This window comes from Aotus nancymaae, unplaced genomic scaffold, assembly GCF_030222135.1.
Source record: "Aotus nancymaae isolate 86718 unplaced genomic scaffold, 86718_ANA_hifiasm-v0.15.2.pri h1tg000064l_1, whole genome shotgun sequence".
NCBI lineage: Eukaryota > Metazoa > Chordata > Mammalia > Primates > Aotidae > Aotus > Aotus nancymaae.
This window is the reverse complement of record NW_026988479.1, coordinates 10,472,234-10,489,125: the sequence shown is the minus strand read 5'-3', so window position 1 is coordinate 10,489,125 and position 16,892 is coordinate 10,472,234. Positions and strand designations below refer to the sequence as shown.

General features: G+C 41.2%; 1 protein-coding gene and 1 pseudogene across 4 annotated transcripts in view; both read left to right on the top strand.

The window, feature by feature from the left end:
* The window catches only part of LOC105715659 (uncharacterized), a 35,993-nt pseudogene extending 30,543 nt beyond the window's left edge, over window positions 1-5,450 (top strand).
* Window positions 5,451-15,049: 9,599 nt separating this feature from the next.
* Window positions 15,050-16,892, top strand: part of LOC105706810 (core histone macro-H2A.1) — a 65,585-nt gene continuing 63,742 nt past the window's right edge. For all 4 annotated transcript variants that reach the window (XM_021664972.2, XM_012437583.2, XM_012437647.2 and 1 more), the window contains exon 1: window positions 15,050-15,214. The gene's annotated coding sequence lies outside the window, so the exon portion shown is untranslated. The remainder of the gene's footprint in view (window positions 15,215-16,892) is intronic.

The following is a 16,892-nucleotide window of genomic DNA, read 5'->3' as shown; positions in this document are numbered from 1 at the left end:
GGTCTTTTCACATAGTCCCATATTTCCTGGAGACTTTGCTCATTCCTTTTCATCCTTTTTTCCGCATTCTTGTCTTCTTGTTTCATTTCACTGAGTTGGTCCTCGACTTCTGATATCCTTCCTTCTGCTTGATCAATTCGACTGTTTAAACTTGTGCATGCTTCGCGAAGTTCTCGTGTTGTGTTTTTTAGCTCCATCAATTCACTTATATTCTTCTCTAAATTGTCCATTCTCGTTAACATTTCGTCAAACCTTTTTTCAAGGTTCTTAGTTTCTTTGCATTGGGTTAGAACAAGTTCTTTTAATTCACAGAAGTTTCTTATCACCCACGTTTTGAAACCTGCTTCTGTTATTGGAACACACGTGTAATCTATTAAGCCTTGTTCTGTTACTGATGAGGAATTGCAATCCCCTGTAGAGAGAGAGGCATTCTGATTTTGAGTATTCTCTACCTTTTTACGCTGGTTTCTTCCCTTCATTATATATTTGTCCGTCTGTCGTCTTTATAATTACCGACTATCTAACTGGGTCTCTGACGTCCAACTTGTTGATTCCCTGCGCCGAAATCTGAGCAATCCACTGAGCCGGCCAAAACAGCGGTGTTAAGATTGATGGTGCTTTTCTGCCCAGGAATCTCCGGACTCTGCACCAAGAACTGGCGTGCTAAGGCACCAGCAAAACCGCCACGCCGGCCACAAGAGTCACCCTGGCGACCCGTGGAGCTCCTCCACTGGGAATCTCCTGGTCCGTGAGCAACTAATATTCGTCTGAAAGTGTGGCGTCCTCTCGTTCTTTGCGCTTTCACTGGGAGGTACGTGCCCGAGCTGCTAATCATCAGCCATCTTGGATCTCTCCCTTAAATTATATTTTCAACACTGTCTTAGTCATAATACTGAGCTGTTTTTAAAAATAAGAATTAATGACTGACTTTTAAATGTATATGAAATGCAAAGGACCTAAAATAACCAAATAATCCAGAAAAGATGGACAAAACTGAAGGACAGATATCATTTAACTTCAAGATTTAGTATAAAGTTAATCAACAAAGTTTAGTGTTAGTACAAGGATAGACAAATAGAGCAATGGAACTGAATAGAGAGCCTAGAAATAGAATGGCATATATAGTTAATTTGTTTTCAATAAAGGTGTCACATCAAGTCAACTGGAAAAGAAAAGCCATTCTATCAAATGGCGCTGAAGCAACTGTATATCCATATGGAATAAAATGAAGCTTGACCTCCTAACCTCACACTTTATACAAAATTTAATTTAAGATGAATCATAGACCAAACTGTAAAAGCTAAAAGTGTAAATATGTATAAATACCTATCACCTGGGGCTAGGTGAAGATTTCTTGGATAAAGCCAGAAAGATATAATAAGAAAGAAATTTATTGATGAAAATTGAATTTATCAATACTAAAATATTATGTTTATTAAAAGACACCATAAAGAAAATAAATAGGCAAACTACAGATTGGAAGAAATTATTTGCAAGATACATAACAGAGAAAGCACTTGTATACCAAATACATAAAAACTCCTATAACTAAATAATAGAAGTGACAAAAAAGTCATAAAAATGAGCAAAAGACCTGACAGACACTTCACAAAGGGCAATACTCAATTAGCCAATAAGCCCATGAAAAAAAAATGTTGTTGTAGTTGTTGTTGTTGTTGTTATTGAGATGGAGTCTTGCTCTGTCGCCCAGGCTGGAGTGCAGTGGTGCGATCTTAGCTCACTGCAACCTCCACCTCCCAGGTTCAAGCGATTCTTCCACCTCAGCCTCCAGAGTAGCTGGTACTACAGGTGCGCACCACCGCACTCAGCTAATTTTTGTATTTTTAGTAGAGACGGGGTTTCACCATATTGACCAGGCTGTCTTTGAACACCTGACCTCATGATCCGCCCACCTCAGTTTCCCAAAGTCCTGAGATTACAGACGTGAGCCACAAAACCCGGTCTGCAATTTTTCTTTTTAATTAATTTTTAATTTTAATTTTAATTTTTTATTTAAATAGCCTTAAGGATACAAATGGTTTTTGGTTACATAGATGAATTGTACCATGGTGAAGTCTGGGATTTTAGTGCACCCTTCACCTGAGTAGTGTACATTGTACCTAACAAGTAGTTTTCATCTCTCACCCCCCACCCAACCTCTCTGCTTCTGAGTCTTCAATGTCCATTATTCCATTCCGTGTGCCTTTGGTAATTTCTTATTAAGTTAAATATGCACTTATACTTTGATCCAGCAATTCCAATTCAGCCATTTATACAAGAGATATAAAAAACAAATGTACGCAAATCAGCTGGTACAAGAATGTTATCTCACTTTTATTCACAATAATAAAAACTTTGAAAAAAAAACATTCAAAGTTTGAAAAACACAATTTAAAAAACTAGAGCTAATTGACATTGCACCAAACAACGATAGAATTTACATTATTTTCAAGTGCACATCAAATTTTTGACAAAATAGGTCCATGAGTGGAACCAAAAAGAGGCTCAATAATATTCCAATGTTTACAGTCATCCATAGTATAGTCTCTGAGTACAACTGAATTAAGAAGTAAATAGCAAAATCCACAAGTGTCTAAAAAATCAAACATGTACTTCAAAAATAATCTGTAGTTTAAAGAAGAAACTACAGGTGAATGAGAAAATATTATGAACTTAATATAATGAAGAAGCTATATATCAAAACTTGTAGAATACAACTAAATCAGAGAAAAATTTATAATTCTAACTATGTATGTTAGAAAATTTTAAAAAAAATCAATTACCTAAGCTTCTGTCTCAAAAAGATGTAAAAAGAACAGTGTGTTAAAGCCAATGAAAGTAGAAGGAAGGAAAGAGGAGCTGAAATTTAATTAAATAGAAAACTTTAATAGAGAAATTAAATAAAGCCAAAAGTAGGTTCTTTGAAAAACTGATAAACCCTTAGAAATACCAGTTGAAACAAAAGAGAGAAATCCCAGGTTATCAGTACCCGTAACGACAAGGAAGACGTCACTACAAATGCTGTATTAAAAGGATAAGGGAGTATCTGAACAATTTTTCTTCAAGCCAGAAAAAGAGCCCTCATCAGTAACTGAATACGCTGACATCTTGATCTTGTATTTCTCAGCCTCCGGAAGTGTGAGAAATAAATTTCTGTTGTTTAAGCCACCTAGTTTATGTTTTGTTTTGGTGGTTCAAGCAAACTAAGACAAGTAGAGAGCCTAGAAACAAATCCACAATCAATCACTTGATTGATGATGCTATGGTGCAGTGTGGAAAGTGTAATTATTCATTAACTGGTGCTGGAAAAATTAGAAAAAAATTATCTTTATTGTATTTTCGCATTCCAGATGGATTGCAAATTTAAGTGTAAAAGATAAATTTTTCTGATTTCTTTTTTAAAATGTTTTTATTTTTTAATATTATATGTACTATAGTTTTTATATACTACATATTATATATAATATATATAGTATACATATAATATGTAGTATATATACTATAAGTATATAGTATATATAATATATACCATTATAGTATATACTATTATAGTAAAGATGTCCATTTTTCCAAAACTGATCTATAGGTTTAATGCAATTTCTATCAAAATTGAAAGGGTTTTCTGTATATATAGACAATCTTATTCTAAAATTTATATAGAAAGGTATAGGTTCTAAAATAGCTATGACAATCTTGACAAAAAAGAACAAAGCAGAAGTAACCACTCTCCAGGTATTAAGGCTTAATATATAGTTCCAGTAATGAAGACATGGACTGACACTGGCATATAGAAGAGGAAAGAAAAAAATCTTAATCTAAGCCTCACACTTTATACAGAAATTAATTTAAAATGGATTCTGGACTTAAATGTAAAATATATGTCTGAGCGCCGTGGCTTACTCCTGTAATCCCAGCATCCCAGCACTTTAGGAGGCCGAGGAGGGTGTATCACTTGAGGCCAGGAGTTCGAGACCAGCCTGGCCAACATGGGGAAACCCATGTCTCTAACTAGCTGGATGTGGTGGCACACACCTGTAGCCCTCACGACACAGGAGGTTGAGGCATGAGAATCACTTGAACCCGGGAGGCGGAGGTTGCAGTGAGTAGATTGTGCCACTGCACTCCAGCCTGGGCTACAAACAGAGACACTGTTGAAAAGAAAAAAGAAAGAAAGAAAGAAGGGGGGGAGGGAGGGAGGAAGGAGAGAAAGAAACAAAGAGAGAGAAGAAAGAAAGAAAGGAAAGAAAGAATAGAAATAAAAAAAAGGAGAAAAATCTTTGGAATCTAGGGCTAGGCAAATAATTCTTATTATGATGGAAAGAATGATCCATAAAAGGAAAAACTGATAAACTGGACCTCACTGCAAATAAAGAGAGACACTAGAACAATAGAACATTATTTAACAACAACAACAACAACAAAAAAAGAGTGAATTACTGCTCCATAGAACAACATGAATGAATCTCAAAGATAACAGGTCAAGCAAAAGAAGCCAGACATACAAGAATATATATTGTATGACTCCATTTATGGAAAGTTCAAAACAGGCAAAACTTATTCATGGTGTTAAACATCAGGATAACATCTACTTTGGAGGCTGGAAACCGAAAGAGGGTACAGAGGAGGAGATTCTAGGATGCTGATAATATTCTGTCTCTTGATCTAGGTGCTATTTACACAGGTATATTCACCTTGTGAAAAACTACACACGCTTAGAATTTGTGTACTTTTTTGCATGTTTATTATATTTCAATAAACATTTAAAAATTAAACCCCCAGTAGAAAGAAATAAGTAATAAATAATAAATAAAATAATAGAAATTGATGAATTAAGGAACAAGCACAATAAAGATGATCAACAAAGTTGGTTCTTTGAATAGGCTCATAAAGTGGATAAACCATAGCAAAACTGATTAAAAAAATAGAAAAGACGCTCCTCCAACACAGCTTATCCATCCTGTGTCCGCTCTCCCAGGGGTCAGAAATGTTGGATAGAGAAAACCTTTTGCAAACGGGAATGCATCTTTGTAATTCCTAGCCCAAAAGACCCTAACAGGTGTTGCTGTGGCCAGTTCACCAACCAGCATATCCTCCCTCTGCCGAGCGCAACGCCCAGCAAAAATGAAGAGGAAAACCAACAGGTGGAGGCTCAGCCTGAGAAATGGTCTGTCGCCAAGCACACCCAGAACTACCCAACCGATTCCTACGCAGTTCTTGAATTCCAGGGTGGCGGATACTCCAATAAAGCCATGGTGAGAAAGGCATTCAGACATGGTGCCACTGGGATCACAGCTGTCACTGGCGGCCAGTCTCCCAGCCCCAAACTGCAGATACTTGGTCCCCTTTATGGCTGTGGCTCAATCTTCCTAGATAATTTCATTGAAAAACCAAGAGATATATCTGTGCACATGGCTTTTAGCCATGAGGCTTGGAACTGGACACCACTGTAAAGAACGCGTAGTGTCCCGTAAATCCATACCAAAGCTCCGAATCCACAAACCAGGCTCTGGCCCAGCCCTGCAACCATATTCCATTGCTCCATCTTCAGTAATGAAAGACAAATTCCTTTTTCTAATAACTGTGGACCTTCAGTCCCCTTAGATGGGTTGAGAGTCTTTGGAAATATTTTCCTCTGAGGTCTGTCCACAGCTTCCCTGAGCCTGCACCCAGCAGGCCCAGGAAAGACCAAGGTCCCTCACATTTGCATGTAAACAAGGAGTGCCCTCTGCCCTTCCAGTGAGCCCTGCCAGAGGCGGGAGGCTTCAGCTCTGTGATCTGTTCCAGCTCACTCTGAATTACACTCCCACGTGCCCAGTCACAGCCTTTTTGCAATTTCATTTTATTTCACTGGCCCAACATCATCGTTCAAATAAAATTCAGTTGTGTTTAAAAAAAAAAATAGAAAAGACACAAAAAAGCACCAGAAATTAAGAAAGACCTATAGCAATAGACCTATGGATGTGAAAAAAGAGAATTATGTAATATTATTAGTAATTTAATGTCATTTAATTTGAAACTTCAGTTGAAATGAATGAATTCCTAGAAAAACACAATTAACCAAAATTTACACAAGAACAGATCATCTGAATAGTAGATGTGCTTATTGCTACAGGGATGTCTTTCATTCTTGGCCCTTTAAGCAGACAGAGCTAGGAAATATATGCATGTGTATACACATATACACACACACACATGCATATGTATGTATATACATGTGTGTATATACACATACATATTTATATATACTTATTTTAAAAATCATGACTTCACATCTTTGCCTCTGATTCCAGTACATCCCTATGTGGTATTTTCTTGTCTTCCTCCATTCCATTGTTCTATATCTCTTCTTCCACAGGGAGAAATTTGGCCCTCGATAACATCAGCACATTTACTCATTTGCTAAAGCCTATAATACATCAAAAATTATTTTAGAATGGATTTCCCCATGCCACTACGAAAAACAAACTAAAATAATAATAGTTCAGGATGTGTTTGTAATTCCTCCCTGTCTCTCTTCCCCACCATAGACTGAGAATATCAAATACTGTGGTCATAAATTTCTTGAATTATTTCTTTCTCTCCCTTTTAGTGGGATTATGATATTCATTTGAAACACAATTAGATTCATTGGTTTTAATTTGCTTTATGTTTTAGGAATTTTCTCATTGCCCGTTCTTATAGGTGTCATTTTAGTTTTTGAATATGTAGAACATTAACACCCTTCTAAAAGTCAAAAGTATACAAAAAAGTATACTGATAAGTGTCACTCTTTTCCTTATTCTTTCTGCCCCTCACTCCTTATAGGTAACTATTGTCATCATTTTATAGTTTATCCTTCCTGTGTTTCTAGTTGTATCTGTAAGCAAATAGACATATGTTTTCTCAATTTCCCTTTTTTCTTACACAAAATGTAGCATATGTATGTTTTCTTAATTTCCCTTTTTTCTTACACAAAATGTGGCATACTCTCATTTGCACTTTGCTTTTTTCACTTAACAATATCTTCTGAATTCACCTCATATTAGTTTATAGAGATCTTCATCATTCTTTTTTACAGCATCTAATATTCTTTGTGTATATTATATCATAATTTATTCAACTAATTTTCTATGCTTGTACATTTAAGTAGCTGCCAATATTTTGCAATTACCAATAACAAGGCAATGAATAACCTTGTACATATGAATTTTTGTATTATTGGCAATGTAGCTTAGGGATAAGTTCTAAAAGCATAATTATTTGGTTAAGGGTAAAGGCAGAGATAACTTTTATTAAATATTGCTAAATTTCCCTCCATAGAACTGAAGCAGTTTGTATTTCTACAAGTCTCTTCAGAGAAAGCCTGTTTCCTACAGCCCTGCCAATATAGTTTCAAGCTTTTTAAATTTTGCCAGGCTGGTAAGTAAGAAAGGGTTTCTATGTGTACTTCTATTTGCACTTCTCTTACGAATGAAGTTCAACATCTTTCCATATTTTAAGTACCATTTTTATATCTCTTTCTATTAGATGTTCATATTTTCTGGATATCTTTCAATGGGACATTAATTAATTTTCAGAAGGTTTTTTTGTTTGTTTTTTGTTTTTTTTTTTCTTGAGACAGGGTCTGGCTCTGTTGCTCAGGCTGGAGGGCAGTGGCGTGATCTCAGCTCACTGCAGCCTCAGCGTCCCTGGGTCAAGCATCCTCCCACCTCAGACTTCCAAGTAGCTGGGACTACAGGCACATGCCACCACACCAAATTAATTTTTGTATTTTTTGTAGAGATGGGTTTTTACCATGTTGTCCAGGTTGATCTTGAAATCCTGGGCTCAAGCTATCTCCCCAAGCTGTCTGCCCTCCCGAAGTGCTGAGATTACAGGCATAAGCCACCCCGCCCAGCCAGAAGATATTAGGGAGTGCTGTGACCTGAATTCTGCCTCCCACAAATTCATATGTTGAAGCTCTAACCTCCAATGTGATGGTAATTGGAGATGGAGCCTTTAGGAGGTAACTAAGTTTAAATGAGATCATGAGGATGGGACCCTAATCCAATACAATTAGTGTCTTTATAAGAAGTGACATCAAAGAATGCTTTCTCTAGCCTCCCAAACCACCCACACACATCCATGGAAAAAAGGCTATGTAAGGACAAAGCAGTTGTCTACAAGCCAGAAAGAAAGCCCTTTCCAGGAACCAAACACTGTTGGAAGATCTTGGACTTTCAAGCTTCCATAACCGTGAGAAAACTAATTCCTGTTGTTTAAGTCACCCAATCTATGGTATTTTGTTGTGGCAGCCCAAGAAGACTAAAGCAAGGACAATAGTTTTTTTTGTGTTATATTTTGCCAATGTTTTCTTCCAGTTTGTCATTTGGCTTTTTAATGGTGTTTTTCTTTCCATGCAAAAGTTTTGTTTTTCTTTTAAAGGAAGGAATATTACAGTACCCTTTTCAGATCATTGTGGATATGTTCTCTGATTCTATACCAAAACTCAAAACATCGCTAACTTTTCATACTCTGTGACATTAAATCCATCGGTTTACCTTGCACTTTGAATGGATCTTTTAATCTATGCATGATTTTGTGGCATCATACGTTGGTCACTTCAAAAATATTGGTTTGCTAACATATGCAGATCTTTCAAATGTTGATAGATTTTAAAATACAACATCAAAAAGTTATATTAGTGAATACTATCACCAATCTCATCAGAAAAGTATTGGGAAGCTCTCAAGTTTATGGTAGTAGATACAAGCTTTTAAATTTTTTAAAAAATTTGTTTCACTAGGGACATTCTTAATTCTTAAGTGAAACTAATGCTCTCTTTCTGTGGGCTGTGTCTGTGTGTGTGTGTGTGTGTGTGTGTGTGTGTGTGTGTGTGTGATGAGGTGAAGAATTCTATGACTGCTGGTACAGTTTGGGGCCACTGCCTTGATTCATGCTAAGGCTCCAGCAGTTTACCCACCAATGCTTTTGTGTCATCAGTGCAAATATCAACACAATGAAAAAGGCACATTATTTTGAAAGTAGTTTTGACCGCAGACCACATGAAAAGGTCTCAGGGATCCCATAATGGTCTGTAGAGCACACTTTGAGTTTCACTGCTCTATAGGTATCCTAAATCCTTCAACTAGTAGTTTCAATCCAGCTCTCACCTCAGGGGGAAAAACACATTTAAATTTAGAGACGCCTCTAGGCAAGAAAAGAGGTAATACAGCCCTCTTCCTTCCTACCAACTCTTTAGGATGGTTTCCCCTGGCCCCTTTGTTATTCCTTATTAAGGGTAACTATTCACCTATACTTATCTTAAAGAAGGGCATTAACTGCTTAAAAAAGCCAGGTGGGGTTGTTGAAAACAAGGAAAAGTGTCAGATGTTGCCGCCAGTTGCAGATCAAAGAGTAAGAACCCATCCCTGCAGTAACCAAGTGAGGAAGAAAGGCTTCAGCCTACAAAGATGCCATGAATCTGTTCGATGGAATAAAGCACATGTTTGTTAGTGGAGGGCAGAGGACACTAAGGGGGAAGTATGGAAGGTTTGCCTGAGGCTTTCTTTCTGGATCTCCCCTCCCTGGCTACCCCACTCATGCACACACATTCCTCTTGGTTTGAAGTGTGTTGATCAAAAGTTTAGGAGACCTACTCTCTGTCCTTCCACAAAGGAAGTCAAGATAAACTGAGGAAAATGGTGACACCTCCATCGTTTGACTCTCAGATTATCATAGGTCTTGGGGAACACTCAGAGTAGGGCAAGAAGGTTGTGGGGAAACCAGAATGCTCAGCCTTGCCTATTGGCCCAAACACTGTCCCAGCTTCTATGGAGAGCCATATTTGACAACCTGTGTTAAAGCTTTTAAATTGGGATCTTTAATTCAGCAATTCCACCTCTAAGAATGTATCCTTGATAACCAGATGTACACAAATATATATCTTTTTTGGGGGGAGACAGTGTCACTCTGTCACCCAGGCTGGAGTGCAGTGGCGTGATCTCAGCTCACTGCCACCTCTGCCTCCTGGGTTCAAGCGATTCTCGTGCCTCAGCTTCCTGAGTAGCTGCAGTTACAGGCCCTCACTACCACACCCAGCTAATTTTTGTATTTTTAGTAGAGACGGGGTTTCACCATGTTGGCCAGGCTGGTCTCAAACTCCTGACCTCAAGGAATTCGCCCATCTTGGCCTGCCAAAGTGGTGGGATGATAGGCGTGAGCCACTGCGCCTGGCCAATCTTTAAGAATATTCATAACCCCTTTATAATAGAGTTGGAAGCAGCCTGAAGGAATTAAAAATAAGGAGTTGTTTAAATTAAGAATGGCCCAGCTTGTGGATGTTGTGAAGCAGTGCTTCTCAAAACGTGGTCTGCAGACCCCCGAAGGTCACTGAGGCCCTTTCTGGAGGTACCAAAAGTCACAACTATTTTTATGTTAACATTAAAACATTATTTGGCTTTTCACTGTGCTGATCTTTGCACAAATAGTGCAAGAACAATAGTGGGTAAATCTGCTGGTGACTTACCACAAATTAGCAGTGGCATCAATGATCATCATTTTACTATTATTATTATTATTTTATTATTACCAAGCACTCACAGACATACAAATAAAAAGAACCAGTTTAACTTAAGAATGTCCTTGATGAAATAGTAAAAAGTATTAATTTTAAATCTGACACTTTGGAACACAATTTTAAATATTCCATGTGACCCAAAGGGAGGTATGCGTAGAGCACTTCTGCTAGGATGGTCGCCTTGAGGAAAACACATGTGCGATTGAGCTGTGAGTTAAACTAGCTGCTTTTCTCATGGAATACCAGTTTTTCTTGAAACAAGGACTGACGGCAGGGCTGTGTTACACTTTCATGGCCCTAGGCACTTTTACCTTCCTGAGTTCCCTCTTCTATAAAACGATAGAAAAAAAATTTACCACTGTTTGTAAAAAGACAAATATATTAACATTATATATTAAAATATTTTCTTCAATATAAAAGAACTAACCTTCATTTTATTCTGATTTTATTTTATTTATTTTTTATTTTTGAGATGGAGTCTCACTCTGTCACCCAGGCTGGAGTGCAGTGGCACAGTCTTGGCTTACTGCAACCTCTGCCTTCTGAGTTCAAGTGATTCTCTTGCCTCAGCCTCCCGAGTGGCTGGGATTACAGGCACATGCCACCATGCCTGGCTAATTTTTTTTTTTTTTTTTTTTTTTTTGAGTAGAGACGGGGTTTTCACCATGTTAGCCAGGATGGTCTCGATCTCTTGATCTCATGATCCACCCACCTTGGCCTCCCAAAGTGCTGGGATTACAGGCGTGAGCCACCGCACCCTGCCTTATTCTGATTTTAAAAGAAACAATATTTTTGTGGTCCCATAAAGTCATGGGAGCCTGGGTACTGTTTCTAATGGAGAAACTACACCTGACAGACAAACTATGGGTATTCAGAATTGGGTGTATGTAGGGCTGAATGCTCCATGAGGCACAGTCTTAATATATAATATTAATGTATTTGTCTTTATACCAGTGCAGTTGTCTTTTTAGTGGAGGAAGGGGCCCATGAAGGCAAAAATGCCTATGGCCCTTTAAAGTCATAATGTGGTCCTTCGTTTGTGATAGACATTTTCTTGAAAATGAATGAAATGAACCTGTCCCTTCTAGGAAAATCACTGTGACAGTATGTTGTCGTGATAAACTTCAGCTTTCAAGCAGAAATTACAGTTTTGGGAAACTCATATCTGCTACCATGAGCTTGACAACTTCCCAATACTTGAAAACCTTCAGATGAGATCAGTGGTGCTATTAATAGATGTGATTTTCTAATATTGTACAATGGAATGTGTTTATATTTGGAAGATCTGTATAAATCAGTGAACTGATATCTCCCAAATGGCCAATATATGATTTTACTAAATCATGCATGGCTAAAGGACCCAGTCAAGATATAAAATAGGCCAATGGATTTTAATGTATTAACTGAGTTAAAAAGTTTATTGATTTTTTTTTCAGGTTTTACATTGCACTTAACCTTTAACAAACTACTCCTTTTTGCATTTTGGTGTAGGGGGAAAGAAGAACATCTGTAATTACCTGAAAAGGTGATTGAAATCCTCTATTCTTTCCCATATACATATCTACATAAGACTGAATTTTCTTCACATATTTCAAACAAAACAACATGTAGTACAGACTGAATGCAGGAAGCGACAAGAAACCAGCTATCTTCTATTACACCAGACATTAAAGAAGTGTGCAAAATTGTAAAACAATGCCACTCTTCCCACTATTTTTTTTGATAAATACAATTATTTTCCTAAAATATATTATTTATGTAATATAACTCGTTTACATGTTAACATTTTAAAAAAAATAAATATTCACATTTTCTCAGTTTTTATTTCTAATAAAGCAGATATTGACAGATGTAACCTGTAAAACAAAAGCTCTTCAGGGTTCTCAATAATTTTTAAGAGGGTCAAGGGAAACCCAAACAGTTCCAGTAATGTTATTGTAGAATAACTACCCGGTAAAATGCTCATAAAGCACCATTAAGTTTAAAATGCAGGTGGCAATCACTAAACAGAGTAGAAACTCTATATGTTTAATATGAAATAGATACAAAGGCTGGAATGGGAGCAGCCTGTTCTCCTAGCAATGAACATAGATTGACTTTTATTTTTTGAGGGTTTTTATTTTCCATATTTTCAGAGTGAGTATACTTTTTTTTTTTGTAATTGGGAAAAATAAAAACCTTTAAAAGAAGAAGCAATAGCAGCAGCAGCAGCTGGTATACTTCTCTGAGCCAGATTAGGGGAGGGGACAGGTTACTGAAGTGGAAGAACAGGAACCACCAAGTGCAGGAGGGAAAGGGGAGAGAAGGTGGAAGCTTCTGGAGAAGGGTGAGGTCAGAGCTGCTGCATTGAACAGCTCCAGAGGACGAAGGTCCTAGTGTGTTTTATGAGAATGGCACGCTGTGGAGCGGCATGGAGGTGGAGCCACCCCAAGATCAGCTCTTGGAGGAGTGTAAACTTTAACTTCAGCTGGTGGTCCCTCAAGAACTGAAAGTCCTTGCCCAAGGACCTAGAGAAGGATCGAACCACAAGGTGGGGCATGGAGGGAGGGTCTCTGCACCTTTCCTGACATCCCTTCCCTAGGAAATCCTCATACATCCATAATGCTTTGTTTTGGGACCAGAAGCATCATAAGCATCATCATTTTTCCAGCTTCATCTCCTTTTACTTTCCCCCTCACCCATTCTACTTCACCCATTCACCCATTTGGGAAGCTCATATCTGCTACCAAGAGCTTGACAACTTCCCAATACTTGAAAACCTTCAGATGAGATCAGTGGTGCTATTAATAGACATGACTTTCTAATATTGTACAATGGAATGTGTTTACATTTGGAAGATCCGTATAAATCAGTGAACTGATATTTCGCAAATGACCAATGTATTATTTTACCAAATCATGCATGGCTAAAGGACCCAGTCAAGATATAAAATAGGCCAATAGATTTTAATGTATTAACTGAATTCAAAAGTTAAGACATAGTCATAGTTAGAGACATAGTCAAAAGTCAAGACATAAGTCATAGTCAAGATACTCACTGTGTCTCAACTATTTTGGACACACTCCTACTCCTAGCCATTGCACGTGCTATTCCTCATGCTTGGAGCAATTCTTCCCCAGACATCCCACAAGGCTTGCTCCCTCAGTTTCTTCAGACCTTTGCTTTAAATGTTGACTGCTCCCGAGAGGCCTTCTCTTATAATTCAGCCTCTCATCTCACACTCTTATCTCACACTTCCTATTCCCCTTCTCCGCCTTATTTTTCTCCACCGCATCAAGACCCTCTGACATATCCTCCCGTTTGTTTTTCTTTCCCCCACTAGACTGCAAACTCCAGGAGGATAGATATTTCTGCATGTTCTCTTGGGTGCTTCATACCCAGCACCCAAATTGATGCATGACACAAAATACGTTCTCAGTACTTAGTTGAATTAACGAATACATGAATGGCAAGTATTGGACATTGTTTTGCAAACTTTTAAAGTAAGGTGTAAAGCATCCAGGTGAGGTGGAGGTTACTGCCGCTGCGATTCCCAAGCAGCCTGAGGACTGGGGGTCTCTAATTACCTCCATAATCCCCAGCAGCGGCACTTTAAACTTCACATCAACCCTAAGGGATGTGTATTACTATCCAAATTAGTTCACAGCTGGATGGAGAAGTGGCTTCCCGCTCCATACTTTGGAGGGAGGGGAGTAGAAGGAAGGCCTCTATTTAAGTACCCGGGATGAGACATTAATGCCCTCAGGCGATAAACCAATTTAGGAAGACTTGGCGGGCTTTGTGGCGGCCCCTCCTCTTTCTGCCAGTCCGTAGTTTTTAAAAAACGTGTGTGATGATGAAGAATCACTGTTTATATTAGTAATTCCCAACTTGGGTCCGAAAGAGAACTTTTGCTGAAGCAAAGTAGGAAACCGCTTCCAGGCGCAAGGCAGGTTCCAGATTTCGGGATGATGGAGGTTAACTGAAGAACCCCAGGGGAGCCGGGTGCGCAGTAACTGATCTTGGGGCAGACACCGGCTTGGGGGTGGCCTGTATCTAAAGACAGCGGGGCCTCTGAGGCGGGGGAATGGGAGGGTTGACAATGACTGGGGAGGGAAGAACGATCGCGATCCCGGATAACCGCCGTCGTGCCTCCCCACTGAGTTAGTGGGAAGGTTCCTAAGGATGCAGTGGCGGCGACAGTCCCGTGCTCAGAGCCAGGCACACAGCAGGCGTTCACTCGAGACGCAGAGGCTGGGACGCGCCCTGGAGAAGCGCCTCTAGAGGGGAGAATTTGGCCCTTTCCAAGGACTGGGCTCTGGGCGCCCCCGGGGTCACGGGTTGGACCTCGCGTCCGGGGCGCGGGCGGGTGCTTGGGCGCACAGCGGCCGGCATCAGTGGGCAGGGCGCGGGCCCGGGGTCAAGGCCGGAGCGCAGGGCGGCGCGGGCGCGGAGGCCGGACGCGCGGGGCAGAGATGGGATGTGACGAGCAGCGCGCTGTGCATTGTGGGAAGCCGGCCGTGAGGACTGGTTCCAGTTCACTCCGCAGCGGCGCCGGGCGGAGGGGGCGAGCGCGGGCTGTGCGGGCGGGAAGCGAAGAGGCGGGCAGGCCAGCGAGGAGCGCAGAGAGAAAAGGCGCGAGCGGCCGGGAGGGCTCAAGCCGAGACACCTTGCAGCTGCAGCCGCCGCCGCCGCCGCGTAAGTGCCGCGGGGGCCCCCTTGCCGCACGCCCCGTCCCGGCCGCTCGGGTCCGGCCGCGAGTGCCTGGGAGCGGCCCGGCCTGCGCACACCGGGGTGTCGCTCGGCCGGGCTCGGGCCGCCGGGCTCCGCGCGGCCCACGCCGGGTCCTCGCGTGCGCACGACGCCCTCCTAGGCCCTGCCGGGCCGCGCGGGATTCCCTTTGGTTTTGTTCAAAAAACAAACCCGGAAACCAACTTCTCTTCGGAACACATCCCCTGCCCGCGCCTGGGCGCTTTTGTGGGAAAAAGGCAGTGCTGGCGCCTCCCCTGGCGACCCTTCCTGGGGCGGGTGCACGGGCCGGGCCCACAAGCCGGGCCCGAGGCCTCAGGAGGCCCCGCTGCGCTGGCTGGCCGGCCGGCCTGGGCCTGGGCGCCCGGGAGCTGCTGTGCGCGGAGTTGTACTTGGTGAGGCTCCCGCCGGCCAGTGAGTTGCTGGTCAGGGCACAGTAAGTCGGGCCCGAGCCCTGGGGGGCCGAGGTGTAGGCGTCTGGCTCGTTATCTGTAGGGAAGGTAGGGCGGGAGCTGCTCACGGGGCCGGACTGCAACGGGGGACGGGGTCAGGGAGGTGGTACAAGGATGGGCTGGAGAGGGGCCACGGGAACCCCCGCTGCTCCCGATGGTCTCGGTATCAGCCTTTTGTTTGCTTTGTGGCAGGAAGGGTTTTGTTTTGTTTTGTTTTTTAAGGTAACTCCGGAAGGCTGTAGGCTTCCCTGGGTGGAGAAGGCCAGCAGGAAAGAGCCTCGCTGGGGGTGGGGTGGAGTGGGGAGGTGAGTGCGCAGGATGCTGCTGGCAGTGTCACCTGACAACAGGTGTGCGACATGGCGCTCCCCACCCCCACTTCTGCAGGGGCCACAGATCACTCAAGGAGCTGGTCAGTACCTTGCTTGAAAGCTTCTTTTAGACAAGATGTTAGGGGAAATGTTTTTGAGTTTGAAAGTGAGAGACTTCTGTACAAACAACTGGGACAAACCTTGAATTTAACAATTACAATGAGTATAAAGTCCTTGTAAGATTTTAATGACCCAGTAAACAGCACATAGGAATAGACAAAGGGGGCACTCCTGCTAGCTTCCCTCTTTTCTTCCACCTTTGTGGTTTGAGGTTTTACCGTTAAAGTGAGGGGGAGTGCTTTGTTCCGAAGCTCCCTGCTCCAGGGAGTCGGGCATTTTTTAACAGTCTTAGGTTTGAGTGGGAGACTCGAGTTGTAAATTAGGTGGAATTCACCTACTGCAGGCCAGCGTTAGGCTACTAGCCTGCTGTCAGAGGTGTTAACTCTGAATAGACACCTCATGCCTGCAACTGGAATTAATACCCTTTGTACACATTTAACCAAAGTTGGGCAGCAGCATCTCGGTCTTGCACAAGAGACTCTCCGATGAGGAAGAGTATGTTTTTAAACTTACTTTTTCTTAAACACAACAACAAAACTCTTGAAAGACTTCAAATTCTTCCCCCTTCTAGTTTTACAAGGAGAGAGAAATCGCTCCAGTCTGTTCTTTGGTTTTGATCTGTTACCATTGTTAATGCTGATCCCTGGATAAGGGATTAAGAGGGGTGTGTAAATGAAAGTTGTTTGAGGTGAGGCCTTTAGAAGGAGGCACAATTTAACTCACATTTTATTAAACTTTGAGAATTGT